We start from the raw sequence: 15,764 nt of genomic DNA on the forward strand, positions 1-15,764 counted from the left end.
AGTCCAGTCTGTTGGGGCACCAGGCCCTGGCCCCAAAGTTCACCTTCAGCATTCCCTGGGGACCTCGCCGCTCTGTTCCCTTGCTGTTCTGTTGCACCCTTTTAGTGTTTTGCCTCGGTGTGACGGGATCAGATTGGGCGCAATTCCCACACTGTGTCTCTGGTGTTGTCCCCTGTAGGGATATGGGTCAGTGAGGGATGTCATGTCCCATAGTGGGGCTGGCCATGTGGTCCTCTCCGTGGACTGGCTGCTCGAATATAAATTATTTTTATTTTCCATATTTTACACTGTCCACTGTCTTCCATCACCCACATTTCTGCTGTTCATCTTCCTGGCAGGGTGGGGGTGGGGGTTTGAACTCAAACATTGCAATCAGTTCTCCCTTTCTTCCCCTCCCCTTCTTGCCCTACCTTCCCCCTATGCTCATGGTATTGCTACCCTCATTATTGGTCCTGAGGGGTTTGTCTGTCCTGGATTCTGTGTGTCGAGAGCTCTTATCTGTACCAGTTTACATCCTCTGGTCTAGCCTGATTTGTAAGATAGAACTGGGGTCATGATAGTGTTGGGGAGGAAGCATTAAAGAACTAAAGGACTGTTGTGTGTTTCATCGGTGCTATACTGCACCCTGGCTGTCTCTTCCCTTCCTTGTGACTCTTCTATGAGGGGATGTCTATTGTCTACAGATGGGCTTTGGGTCTCCATCGTGACCCCTGTCATTTGCATCAAAATGGTTGTTTGTTTTGGGTCTTCTGATGCCTGATACCTGATCCCATGGACACCTTGTAACCACCAGGGTTGTTGTGCTTCTTCCTTGTGGGCTTTGTTGCCTCCCTGCTAGATGACTGCTTGTTTAACTTCAAGCCTTTAAGACCTCAGATGTTATATATTGCAACAGTCAGGCACCATCAGCTTTCTTCACCTCATTAGCTTATGCATGCATTTTGTCTTCCACGATCTTGTTGAAAGGTGAGCATCACAGAATGCCATGTTATTAGATCAAAGTGTTCTTGTGTTGAGGGATCACTTGAGTAGAAGCCCAATGTCTGGCTGCTACCATCATACTTAACCTATAAATATATGTACACAGACCTATATCCCTATCATTAAATATTAATATATTTACACATGTACATGCCTATGTTTTTCCAGGTTTTTAATCTTGCAAATATATTTCTGTCACTGTATTTTAATCTATAACCCTGGCTTTATAACTTGGAGCCATTCTTTTATGTAAACTGAAGGCGTGTAATTTCTCTAGGATGGTAGATGTCTATAGAATGCATCATTATTGATTCATGTTCCTGATGAAAGGCTGCTCAGGGCCCTTTGTCCCGGCTCATTTTGCTTCTGACCTGGGGTACACATGGCATGTAGTAGATGTGGGTTACTTTTATCCAGTTCCTCTCTCACTTCCATGGTGTCCATGCCAACTCATAGTGACTCTGTGGGACCGGTGGCACGGCCCCTCTGAAGTCCGATCTCTATAATGCACCATTGAAGCTAAGGCCCATTATCGCTCACCTGTAGAAAGCCTTGCAACAAGAATTGCTACCACTACTCTGAATTTAAGTCAACCTATTTCCCTTAGAACCTTCCACATGCCATTATGATATCGCACACTCTGCTGAAATGATCCAGTTTCCTCTGCCCCTCCAGAACTTCATTACTTTAAAATCTCCTCAAGAACAAAAATTCAGCTTTATCAACCAAGGTAAGAGAACAGTAAACAAAGTAATGACTATATCGAGTTAGGTACTGTTTGCATTATGCTCAGTAATTTTGCTCAACTCAGTAATGAGGGTTAGAGAAAACTCCTCAGAGGGACCAGTATCCACATGGAAACCTGTAGATGTTTGCAAACTAAGCGCAAGTGTTCCAAGTGAAGAAAGACGTAAAGAAAGAAGAGTGAAAACTGGGGCAGTAACAGCAAGGAGAGAAGGACAGCACCCGACCTCCTCTATTGCCACAGGACAGGCGTCCGAGGCACCTGCACCCCCATCCTTCTACTTCAATGCTGGGCCCGCGGCCACAGAACACGCACAATTATGGGTTTTCATTAGGGGAGTCAGTAGGTTCCGACAAGTCATGATGAGTAAACAGTTAAAGGATCCAGTCACTGGTCCACTGCAACTCTTCTCCTCTACCAGCAGCCAAGTCTCTCCAGTCCTTAGCCACTCAGCCTTGACTTCTGCCTCTGTGGACCAGCAATCCTCCTGTCACGTTGTCTTACAGTTCCACAGCCTCAGCATGGCTTCTCTGTTCTGTCTCATGGTTCCTCTGCCGTGGCCTCTGGTCTTTATTCTCTCCTTTAGTCTCTGGGACAGTCTCTGGTGCCTCCACCACTTCAGAAAGAGATCTCGAATGTTCTCTCCAGATAGGCCTATAATTTCTCTCTGCTCCAGCCTCCAAAATGGTTCATCCATGTAGTGAAGGGTGGGGGTGCTGGGGGGAGTTGGTAAATAAAACTGACCAATCCTTTCTATGAGTGTTGTGCAAACCTATTTGCAAAATCCCACTTGGGACTCATTTGGTGGGAGCCACAGAGACACGGATAGAAGAGCCATATTCAAAAATTCACTTCCACCACTGCCACAGGAAATAGGCTATGTGCAAAAATGCCCATGCCAAGAGAGGATGGGGGAAATTGCAAGCCATTTGCTCAATGGAGAAGGATGAGAAATGATTTTGTGGTAGTAAGCCAGGATCAGCTAAGGAGGCCATTTCTAAGTGAGGTTATGTAATGTTATCATTATTATGAGAGATTAGCATGGCGGAGGAGTAACACTCAGATTTGAATTTTCCAAGCCCGCTGTATCTGCATGCAGGGCTGGAGGGAGATGAGAAGATGCAAGGTGGAGGGATAAGAAAGGTAGTTGAGACGTGATCGCTGCCTGAGCATGGCACCTACGAGGCTGCCAGTCGACATGGATTGTAGATAATTAGGCTTGAGAATTGTAGGGAGATAGAAGTTAAGGCTGACTAGCCTATTTTGTTGGGTGCCGTTGATTGGCTCCCATTCATGTTGCAGCCTTCTGGACAACAGGACTAAACTTGCCCTATCCTACCTCAGCCTCACAACCATCATAACTGTGTTCAAGCTCTTTATTGCAGCCGCTGTGTCAATCCATCCCTCGAGGCTCTCCCTGGTCTCGCTGTTGGTTGAGACATGTGCTTTGAATGAGCAGAGAGATTTATGACTTGGGCAGTGGGTGAGTAGTAGTGTAATTACTGAGCATTTTTGTGAAGGAACCATCGAAACATTTAATTTCCAAGGAACTCTAAAAAATAATTTCCATTTTAAGACATGCTTAAGTTTTTGGATGGCAGAATGGTATTATATTTGTGACTTCACAGCTGAGCAAACCACAGAAGAGAAGAAAAAATAGGAAAAACTGACGTCAACTTCCTTATCAAACCACCAGAGCATTATTTAATTAAGCTTTCTAATTACAGTCATTTTAATTATAATTAAAATTTACATTACTAACTTTCCTCTGGTCACTTAGTAAGCACCATGTCTCCAAAATACCATTAGTGGCTCCCATATATAAATCATTATAATACACTGCTTTGCACATTGCAGGTTCTCCAGGGAGGTTTGCTGAATTACCTAGTTGATATTTGTCGTACATTTGGAATACATTGCCTCACTCTTTCCAGATAATTAAGATTTGCATAGATTTATTCTCCGTCTCATACAGAAACTAGTAGATTTTGAAAACCAAAAGCTTAGCAATTTGAAGTGGCAAATTATCCTGAGGCACAAGTTTGCACTTTAGGCATAGTTGGTCCACCTTCTTCACTTTGCAGCTCACAATTCAAGGGCAAATGAGATAAAGTGACTTGCTCAAGGTCACTCAACCTAATTGTATCAGAGCCTAGTGCCGTTTCAGGAAGCCTGTGACTTGTTCTGGTTGTTCAAACCCACCAGCTACTCCTTGGGAGAAAGATGAGACTATAGGCTTCCATAAAGTTTTATAGCCTCGGAAACCCTGCATAGGGTGGCTATGACTCAGAATCAACTTGATGTCAGTGGGCTGAATGGCCATATCCGGAGGTTCTGAGAGTCTCCTCACCTGCTCTGGTCCACAGACTACACTTGGTGTCTGGCTGTCAGATACAAATACCATGCACATTTTAATTTCTAAGCGGAGCCATGGTGATTCTGAGGGGAAGACTGACCACTTGCATTTGGAAGCTCTCTCGCCAGCTGCGGAGGGAGAGAAAGATGAGGCTGTCTGCAGCTGTCAAGATGGGATCTCCAAAGTCCTATCTAAGGGGCCTATGGGTCTGAATCAACTTTATGGCACTAGGTAGGGTTGTCTACCAATAACAAGTTCCTCCATCCTAATCTTTGAAATGATGCTTTTGTTTCAAAATAATTTTCTTCAAGAGAAGTTAAATTTTCAAGGACTTTTTTTCCTTGCACTTATTCAAGTGAAAGGCGTCCTGCTGGCGTCATGGTTACTTGTAGGGCTGTGGGCCCAAACCAGCAGCCGCTCTGTGGGAGGAAAACGGGGCTTTCTACTTCCATCCGAGTTACAGTCTTGGAAACCCACAGGGGCAGTTCTGCCCCTTGCTGCGGAGTCAGTCGCCGTGAGTTGGCATCGACTTGATGGCAGCGAGAGAGTGAGTGATACAGATGAAGCCTGCTGCGTGGCTGGCACGAGCTGATTGTGGTCACTGAGGAAGCAGTGCTCTTAATGTTGTTGGTGACACACTAGAGTCACCTGAGGAGCTTTTCAGCATCCTGACGCTCAGCTCGCACCTCAGAACCATTCATCAGAAACTCTGGGTGGGTTCCGGCATCCGTCTTCTTAAACATTCACAAATGATTCTAATATGCAGCTATAATTGGGAAGGCCTGGGTTACAGCAATTTCATGAAAATGATGAACTCACACACTGCTGTACTTAATGACCTATTATTGCTTACTCATTTTTATTTTATTTTATTTCATTTTATATTTTATTTGCTTTTATTTCATTTCGCCAACCACAAGGTGGCAGTATCACAATACAGTGCACATACTGGGCCCCCTATGGCAGACATGCGGAAACGTGCCTCTGTAACATTTATTAATAGCATTTTCAGGGACCCTCAAGACTTGAGATTACCTTGGATTATTTTTCTTGTTGTTCTCTATGGCTTTATTTTCCTGTGAAGTAAATAAATACATATGTTCAATTCAGCTTTTTAAATTAAAAGTCAACTACAATACAGGAGCCGTAATGGCATAATAGAGTATTTGTGAGACTGCTCACCACAAGCTCAGCAGTTTGAAACTACCAGCAGCTTCAGGAGAGAAGGGTGCAGTGTCTGCTTGTGTCATGACTTGGAGCCCAGGGCACCCAAAGAGGCCGTTCTACTTGGTCCTAGAGGGCCCCTGCAAGTTGGAAACAACTTGATGGCAGTGGGCTTCGAATTCGTGTATATTACAAGACATTGAGGGGTGACAAAAAGATGAGGAATGTGTGGGGCAGCGAGGAGGAGACGAGTCACTCAGGGTGTAGTATAGCAACGATGAAACACAACTTTCCTCTAATTCTTAAATGTTTCTCATCCCCCCCGCCTCCCTCGCATGATCCCAATTCTATCTTACAAACCTGGTGTATTAGTCTAGGTACTTTAGAGAAACAAATCTACAGCAACTCATGTATAAGAGAGTTTTTTATGTAAAGAAAGTGTGCATCACAAAAACATCCCAACCCAATGATGCCTAAGCCGACAAGTCCAACATTAACCCATTAATCCAACACCAGGCCACAAAGTCCTCCACCTCACAAAACAGAGGCAATGATGTCGACTGCAGGAGGAAAGCTGAGTCAGTGAACAGATAAGCATCTCAGCACTAGCAGGGGTCTCCACACGGCTGCTCCAGCACCCAGAGCTGCATTGGGGTAGGTCCATGTGGCTTCTCCTTGGGGATGTCTTGTATGAAGTCAATCTTGCAAGCTGAAGCAGGGAACTGCTAAGGCAGCTGCACCCTGATGTGACCATCACAAAGCAAGAGACCCTAGAGCTAGAAAGGCGAGGCTCCTCACCCATTTATCCCTCCACCTTTCAATTAGCCCCACATGTCTTTATCAGCCAGGTTGGCACAATTAACTAACTCACCTGGTTAGACCAGAGGATGTACAATGGCGCAGATAAGAACTGGAAACACAGGGAATCCAGGGCAGATGATCCCTTCAGGACCAGGGGTGAGAGTAGCGATACCTGGAGGGTCGAGGGAGGGTGGGGTAGAAAGGGGGAACCGATTACAGGGATCTACATATAACCTCCTCCCAGGGAGATGGACAACAGAAAAATGGGTGAAGGGAGATGTCGGCCAGTGCAAGATATAATAAAATAGTAATTTATAAATTATCAAGGGTTCATGAGGGAGGGGAAAAATGAAAAATGAGCTGACTCCAAGAGGCCAAGTGGAGAGCAAATGTTTTGAGCATGCTGAGGGCAACCAATGTACAAGTGTGCTTGACACAAGTGACATATGTGTGGATTGTGGTAAGAGTTGTGTACCCCCAATAAAATTATTTTTTTTAAATGGGGAAAAAATTCAGATCGATTTGGATTTTAAAATTGCCTGTGCTTCTTACTGGTAGGTTGTTGAACCTCTGCGGCCGTCTACATATGAAGGAAGGCTTGTTGACAATGAGATCACAGATGGAAGTGAATGTTGTAGGGCGGAGCCAGGATGAAGAAGGGGGCAGGAGACAATGCCATGCCCCGCAGGCAGTTACACACCGACTAGACTAGGACAGCCTCGGGGACACTACCCCATTGCTCACTGTCACTCTTTTCTGGGGAGACATCTGTTCCTTCCCTGCATCCTTCCTCTTTTTCACTGTCCTTTAGTGATGATGACCTGATAGGAGTCACACAGGCTAACCTCGTTCCTTTGACAGGACAGGCATAGCCAGTATTTTCACTTCACTTCTGCCCTTCCTGAGGGAAACACCCCTGATGCTGACAGGTGTGTTTCTGTCAAACCTGTCCTCGCTGCATGCTGATGGCTTCCGCTGGCCTTTCCACTGCCAGCCCGGAAACTGCTTCCTCTAAGAGGGTCAGCGACCTCTGAGATGCCCCACACCAGGGAAACTTGGCATCTAGTGTGTCTTTGATAGTTGAATCTTCAGACAGCTCTGTCCACTTCAAGGTCAGATTGCCAGCAAGTGAGAGAAGCACAAGCCTATGTGTGCTTTTTTATAGTCTCTGTGGGGAAGAGCATGTGACATTTGGCCACAGCTTAATAAGCCAGCACAAGTAAACTGTGCTCACGTTTCATGACTAGATACTCCTTCCCTGTCAGGGTTTAGACATTTGAAAAGAGGTTTTGATTCTGTAGGAAGAGGCTGTGGGGTTGGGAGACCAGGTGACCATTGTACCTAGAAGCAGACTAGTTGGTGTGATGAAACGCTGTCAAATGGTTCACTACACATGAGTTCATAAGCACAGTCACCTCATGCACACCTTGCCCTTTGGCTTCTCCAACATCGTGCACTTTTCCTGCTTGTTTTCTGCCGCAAAGTCATTCCCTTTGACCTCTCCTCTGTGTTGCCTGAGCTTGTTTCTCCAGAACTACAGGTCTCCAAAGTTCACTTCTCCCTCAGAATCTTATTTTAAACCATAACCTTAATTGTAATGACTGAAATAAGGCTCACCTTTCTGCATTGCCCCATACAGTTTCCTGAGTCCCAAACCTATCAATCAACAGTACAGTCAATGCCACCAAAATTTAAATTGCCTTTTTTTTTAAGTTATTTTATTGGGGGCTCTTACAATTCTGATCCATTTTAAAGGGTCATGTCAAATAGTGAATGCAGCCTATACTTTATCCACACAAAACCTCCTATGCTCCACCTTTACAGTCAGGGAACTTCTTGTTTGTTTTGTTTTTTAAAATCAGTTTACTAGGGGCTCATACAACTCTTATCACAATCCATTGTGTCAAGCACATTTGTATATTTGTTGCCATCATCATTTTTAAAACATTTTCTTTCTACTTGTCTTTGGTATCAGCTTCTCATTTTTCCCCTCTCTCTCCCCAACCTTCCCTCCCTCTTGAATCCTTGATAATTTATAAATTATTATTTCATACCTTACATGACCGATGTCTCCCTTCACCCACTTTTCTGCTTTTCTGTTGTCCATTGCCCTGGGTGGGGGTTATAGATGGATCATTGGGATCCGTTCCCCCTATCTGCCTCCATCTTCCCCTTCCCCTCCTGGTATCTCTACTGTCAATATTGGTCCTGAGGGGTTATCTATCCAGGATTCCCTGTGTTTCCAGCTCTTATCTGTACCCATGCACATGCTCTGGTATAGCCAGATTTGTAAGGTAGAATTAGGGTCATGATAGTGGGGGTGTAGGGTGAAAGCGTTAAGAACTAGTGGAAAGTTGTATGTTCCCTGACTGGCTTGTCTCCTCCCTGCGGCCCTTCTCTAAGGGGATGTCCCGTTGCAGGGCACTTCTTTTCACCCAGATAATTGGACCAAATTCCCTAAAAGTTTTGGTCCTCCCTCAGCCTTCTCAATTCTCAATTTGTCAGTCTGGCAATTCTTCCCACCCGCTTCAAACAAAAACTCTAGAAAAAGCAACCCAATTTCATGGTCTTCATGTCTTACCTCACACTTCATTTCTAAATAGAAGCCAGTCTGACTTCTGCACTGAAAAGGCTCCTGCTGGGTTACTAACGCTGAGGAGCCCTGGCAGTGTAGTGGCTTACATAGCTGCTAACCACAAGGTCATCAGTTCAAAACCACAAGCTGCGCCATGGGGCAAAGATGAGCCTTTCTATTCCTGTAAAGAGCTGTAGTCTTGGGAACTCACAGGGGGCAGGTGTAGCCCCTGCCGTTTGGGTTGCTGTGAGTTGAAATCGACTGGGTGGCTGTGTTTGTTTTGTTTTGCTTTGAGGTCATTAACCCGGCATTCCCCTCATTCTCCGCTGCCTGCCTCCCTTCTCTTCACCCAGGAGGCTCCGAAGAACACTTCTCCAAATGGTCCCTTTCACAGGATCTACTTCTTAAGCACTGCTTCCAGAAAGCCTGGATAAGACAATTTGGGAAAGGAGAATTAATCAGATTAGTTTTTAGAGACAGATTTAAGACCCTATCCCACGTCCCATAATGGAGTACTTTAAAAGAAATTCATTTCACTTTCAAAATTACATACTCTCCTTTCTTTTTCAAAAAATATAGACACAGGTCCTATGATTTGCCTAAGCAGTTTTTAAAATTCAACTGATAGTGGATGGCAGGTTGCTCTATGTTGACTATTGGAAGACCACACAATCTCGGTAATTTGAAACAAGGGCATTTTTTTGCTATGTAGTAAGGTCACATACAGAGAAACCACATAACTCTAGACAATGACTAGAGTTAGTGCATTTTGAGGATAATTGTACATATTGTTATCATAACCTCCTTAATTTGCCAGTTTGTTCAGATGATTCCGTAAACACATAATGAAGAGTTCTTGGCGCTGCTTTCAGTGATAGGACATTTGGGTAGTGGTGGGAGAGAATAAAGGAAGCACGAGTCTTGATTCATGCCATGAGCCAAAACAAAACAAAAAACACATGTCATCTAGTGCTTGATAACAAATAAGCAAACAAAGAAATGGTTGCCAATGACTGAAGCAGCATGGCAGGGGGTTTCCATGCCCTGCCATTTTCAAAAAGGACCTTGCCAGCACTTCCTTCTAAGGCCCTCTCCAACCTTGTAGTTAGCAGCTGGTCATAATCCCCATTTGGCATCGTGGTCACATGTAGGGCGCAGTGCTATGGTCAAGAGTTCGAAACCACCCAAAGCTCCTCCTCAGGAGAAAGTCTGGGCTTTCTATTCCCATAAACAGTTAGTCTCAGAAACCCACAGGGGGTCGCTATGAGTGAGCCATGAGGTTTTTAATTTTTTTGGTCCTACATAAGAATTACTAATGTGTTACTTTCCAAGAGGTGAAGATTTGAAGAAGCCGCATGTTTCAAAACTAAGAAAACTCAATTAGTGCCTATAGATTCAAGAAGTGACGAAATCAAATTTAGCATATTTTATTAAACACGTTTACTGGTCTGATTTGGTTTCAAATCATAATCTGGTCAAAATTTTACCTTCCTGGAGCAAGATCTCACACTAAACCTTGCATCTTGGGGCAGTCAGAAAGTGGCTGAGGTCAATAGGGGAACACAAGGCACTTTTCAGCTCGATGTAACCCTTTGCTTCGATCCAGCTGCTGAGATAACAGAGACACCCCCCACTGAAAAGCTGTGCTGCTGAGAGTGCTCACTGGCCCCTTCAGGGAGGCAACACATGTAGAGAAAATGGACCATTATCTCATGCTCAATAAAGATAAACACCGACCTGATGATATTCAGATGCTCCCCCAAATGACTATTGTAGACATTTCATTTTAATTTGTAGCTGAAAGATGGATAAAAGAACTAACTATACAACTCGGATTTCCCATGTCGATTTCACATCCCCTTTGAGGGTCACCTGTACAGAGGTCCTGATGTCCTAGAGATGCTGATGAAAAGCGTGCAGGGAAATAAACTATTAACAGCTGCCAGACCCAGCTACGTGCACAGACTGAGAGAAACCTGGGACAGAATCATTGTGGCAGGCTCAAATTTGTCATTAATGCAAGTCTTTTGTTTGTGTTGAATTTCCAGTGGAACATTGCTTTAGCCCATAAAAATTCCATCTTTTGCCATAAGAGATCATCAGTTTTACTCCCAACTCTTGTCACTAATTAACTCTGTGGTCATGGGCAAACCACTTACGTTTTCTGAATTTCCAGATCCAGTTCGTCAACTGAAGACGCAGGGACCTGGATAAGCTCGAAAGCTCCTTCCGTCCCCAACATTCTCTGATTCTGTTGAAATAAGATGACCTTGCAAAGTGAGAAAACAGACCATTTATACAATTTGCTCAACCAAGAAGTATTGTTGACATATATTAATGAAGGCATAAGCGAGAACACGTTTGCCGTGAGATAGTCAATTAGAGATTTGAGCACATCCCGGTAAAAGGACTCTCGTCAGGAAGACATCCACAGGATGCCACTAGACTCCACATTGCTCGATCCCAAATTGTTATGCCGAACTGCGCTCTTCTGTGTACTGTCTGCCAAGAGCTATATTTTATAGCTGAGTACTACATTCCTGAAAATAGGGAAAATGGAAGAAAATGCTGATAAGATATCTTAGAGAAGCAAAGGGAGCAGCTGCAATTGTTGAGAACCTGGTAGTTAAAAAACAAACTGCAATTCCATTGTTTTCACCATACTCCAGTTAGCATAATCTCAGATGTCTAATATGGCACGTCACAGCACTACCATGTGGAAAACAAACCCAACCTCACTGTCATGGAGTCAATGCCCACTTGCAGACACCCTTCAGGACAGGGTAGAACTGCTGCTGTGAGTTTCCAGGACTCTAACTCGTTACGGGTGTAGAAAGCCCATCGGGTGCCTTGAAGTCTATCTTTCAAACCACAACATCTGTGAGAGTCAAGGCAGTGAGAACTACTAATCATTAAAAGAACAATAAGCAAAAACAAACTATTTTAGACCAACTGGAATATGTGGGCAGTTTGGAGGCATTTTTTCTCCTTTTAAAGATTTTTAAAATTTTTGGTCTATTGGCTTTTATTCTATTTCTTGTTTTACAATAATGTGTCCTTTAAATACCAGTTTTTACCTCTGATTTCAGAGTTTGATGTAATGTAAGTTACTGTGGATTATTTTACAATTGGGTTTTCATCTAATATCCATCATTAATTAACTCCATGACTTCAAGATCGATGCATAGCTTGAATCTTCATTTCTTTAAATCTTTGCTTCTTAGCTCGCCTCTGACTAAGGCTCATGGGGTATTAATAAAGAGCCGAACGTGTGCCTACTTCTCAAGGGGGACAAAGACGAGTTCCCTAATCAGGAGGGGTGTTCTTCATTTATGTATTCTTCATGTACCAATTCCCAAAGAGAATGCCGTCCCACAGCATTCTAGCCGTCCGTCTTTTTTGATACCACACAACCTGTCCAGCAGTTCCTGTTTCCTTAATCAGATATTCTGCTCACCTGGGTCTTGACGAGTTTTCTTTTTACAGGCTCAAAGGCCTGTTTGTTTGTTTATCACATCTTTGCAATGTCTTTAAAGGCAAAATATTGATTTATTTTGCCTACAGAAAATCTCAACTCCTTCCTGTTTTTGACATGCTCTGTTCACTTCCATAACAGTGCAATCTTCTCATTTTCCACCTAGTTCTCTAAATGCCCACTTTCCCAGTCTCTTCTCATTAGTGGACTCGTCTCTCTCTGTGCAGCATTCAATCCTCTAAAATGGGTCTTATTCTGACCATTTACTCGTTCCACGTGCTCTCCGTGGGTGAGCTCATTCATCATCCCTATTTGCACAAATACTTTTGCTGATATTCTCAAATCTGTGCATCTCAAGCCTTGGTATCCTTCAGAAATTCTGGTCATATAGCCAATATCCTATAGACACGCTGCCCACATAGCACTTAACCCCATCTCTCTACCGATGTCCTCCCCCCTTTCCATTTTCTGTTTCTTTAGAAGGTTTAGCACCGTAAGCCTTAGATCTCTAATAGACACATCACAGGGTCACTATGTGGAGTGACCACCCATTTACCCACCAAGCCATCTGCCTAGTTACCCAGCACAGACTAACACATTCCCTCAAAACCAAAACATACCAATTTTATTCATTGTGTTCCTGAATATCTATCTTCTACCATGTTTAGATTCTTTACCTCAGGGAAGTACATGTAAGTATTTTTCTTTTTTTGCCAGCACTCTTTAATCCATCTCTCAGATTTCAGCACAGCTTCCTTCAATGCAGCCATACACTTGGCTTTGCCATTTCCCGAGGTTCTTCAAGGGTTCTCCTTCCTGTCAGGAAGAATTAGCTGTACCAAGTCATGATACCAAAGACCACCATGCTCAATCTTACCTTTACCCCATCAGTTTCTCAGAGTATATATAGTTCTTTTCTCTTGTCATCATTTCCTCCTTTCTCTTGACTGCCTCTTTTCATGCAGGTAGGCAGCCCAGCAACTCGAATTACCATCTCTTGTGGGCAAGTGAACCCCTCCCCCCACCACCTCTGGATGCTTCTAGTCTACCTCTCAGCCCCCACCCCCCACCCCCATAGAACCCTCCTGTCTCAGCATGTGCTTCCCTCCCCCATCAGGATACATCCTCATCACCATCTTCAGGTCATTTCTGCCAGGGCCGTGCCTTGGGGTGAAGGTGGAGAGGAATCCACCATCCTCTGTGCCAACAAAGTCATTTGGAGTGTCCTAGTCTCCTTAACCTACTGGAATGTCTGGCACCTGGACTGACTGCCTGTATCCAAGCTTGGAACTCCTAGTGTCTCCCTGGGACCCTCTGCAGGGACAATGGCCTAGAATCTCTGCAGCGCATAGATAGATTGCTTGGTGTATCTCTCTTCTCTGCTTCTAAATTGTTTTTCATTCAGATATTAAAATGCACTTTAAAAAGACAAAGGGCATTTCTCTTGTTTACTGAGCTAGTGCAGCTCTCATCTACTCCTAGAAGCCAAAGCCAGCCTCTCTTAGGGCCTCTTCACGGGCTGCCACATGCCACATGCACATTCGATTCCTTATCATCTGTTATTTATCTAGGAGCCCTGGTGGCGTAATGGCTTCTCATTGGGCTGCTAGCTTCAAGGTCAGCAGTTTGAAACTAACAGCTGCTCCTTGGGAGAAACACGGGTTTTTCTACTCCTCTAATGAGTTACAATCTCAGAAATGCACAAAGGCAACTCACCCCTGCCCTTTAAGGTTGCTATGAGTCATATCAACTTAGTGGCAGTGAGTTTGAAGTTTTTGAGTATATACTAATTATATGTTTTATAGTAATAATAGAGCACTTACTTGGGAAGCTCCTTGAAGTCCATAGTCACATAATTTATGTAAATACTGAAATCTTAACTTTTTATAAATGTGATGCATATTAAATGCCTAAAACCTTCATTGTGAATGAATTTAATAGATGAATAAATATTAATACTTAATCACAGTGACCATATTACTTATTCACATGCATTGATCTCATTTCAGTTGAAACTATTTGTCCATGTACAAGACAATCAATATGAAATATATCTACTTCATATTATGCCATTATTTCCTCAATCCATTTGATTCCAACAGTCAATTTCTTCAAGAATTGAAACAAAGAGGTATAGTCCACATCTTGAAAATAATAGAAAAGGAAGTCTGGGTTTCTTGAAGGTTTCTAATGCTGAACTTCCTCTAATTTTAATTTTCTTACATCTCACATTGTTCTAATGTGTTAAAAATCCCTTAGAAGACTTTCTCAACAAGCATCTACTGGAATTTTCTTCAGTCCACACTCTTACTTTCTTTTTATTTAGATGGCTACCTACCAAGAGATAATAGTTTCTTTTTTAAGAACATGAGGAATTGAGAACTAGGTAATAAAACACCAGATTCTCTGCTTTCCAGGCATGTGTGTGTGTGTGTGTGTGTGTGTGTGCATATCTAAATAGGACATTGCTACCTTTGAACTACTGGTCATGGAAATCTTTGGCCCATTCGCCAATTATTGGTTTATATATTCATGTGGAAGCCATCTTGAAATCCATGTGCTACTATATGTTTCATTTGCTCTTCAACAAACTACTATGAAGATACCCCTCGTTTGCAGAGCCTTTTCAAGTGAAAAGACAATGGAACTATGTTTTAAGTAATTCTCTTCGTTTGTTGAAAGGAAAACTCTTGAATTCAGCCTTTGGCTTTATTTCTTTGTAGTTTGTTTGTGGTTAGTCTACGTACTTTGCTTTTTATAAATCAGCAACATATGTGTTCCAAAACTCCAAGGAAAACTTCCCTCAAAAAGAGTCTCATTGCAAAGCGGAGATGGTATTTATGACTTTGGCAGAGACTGCACTCATGAGCCACATTTTATTTTGAAATGTGAATGGAAAAATCCACTGCCTGGAGAAGCCAGCCAGGCAGGATCCTGAGGTGGATCTATTGCTAGCAGAAGAAAGAGGTGCCAATGCACAGAGCTCTGGGGCTGAGGAGTGGAGTGATTCTGAGAGCCCAGCAAGCACACGGAGTCCTGCAGGGGTCCTGGACAAGGCGCCCTGGGAGGGGCACCCAACCACAGCATTACACGTGCTCAGAAAGAGGGAAAGCAGAAAAGAGGCAACCTGCCACTTGGCAAAGTGTCTTCCCATAAGCAGAGTCTGGGCTCGCACTAGCTTACACACTTTTTCTGAAATAGTTTTGCTTTACTGATTCACTCACTACATAATAATGTTTCTATAATTTGAGACTCGTTTATCATGTGAGGTGGCAATTCGGGCCTTAGTTAGATCCCAAGGGCATTCCACGATACATTCAATGCCGTCACCTTGACCTTGTCAATCTGGCTGTGTTCCTGTGGGCTCATGGCGTAGGGCAGGACTCCTGGTTTCCTCAATTCTCTTTTCATGTCACTTGGCCTGATTTGGAGCTAACCTCCATAACATTGATAGATTGACTCAATTTGAAATTTTGTTCTTAAAGGCACATGGATTTGTACAAATTGACCCATTTCCATCTCTGCATTTTGCTTACAAACAAGGATGCTGACTTTCTAAGTCAGACCAAGAACCTCGCTCCATTATTTCTCCTAAAGAGAGGTTCATCAGACCGAGCATTCCTATGCTTGTGCCCACTGTTGCGGCCATGTGTCATTCCAGCTCCTG

The 15,764-nt window shown here is 43.5% G+C and overlaps 1 protein-coding gene across 7 annotated transcripts in view; it reads left to right on the plus strand.

The window, feature by feature from the left end:
• The window catches only part of MAPK10 (mitogen-activated protein kinase 10), a 379,669-nt gene that overhangs the window by 339,268 nt on the left and 24,637 nt on the right, over positions 1–15,764 (plus strand). The gene's annotated exons all lie outside the window — the stretch shown is intronic.

This window comes from Echinops telfairi, unplaced genomic scaffold (genome assembly GCF_000313985.2).
Source record: "Echinops telfairi isolate 266 unplaced genomic scaffold, ASM31398v2 ScPeMD7_7468;HRSCAF=8506_0, whole genome shotgun sequence".
Taxonomy (NCBI): domain Eukaryota; kingdom Metazoa; phylum Chordata; class Mammalia; order Afrosoricida; family Tenrecidae; genus Echinops; species Echinops telfairi.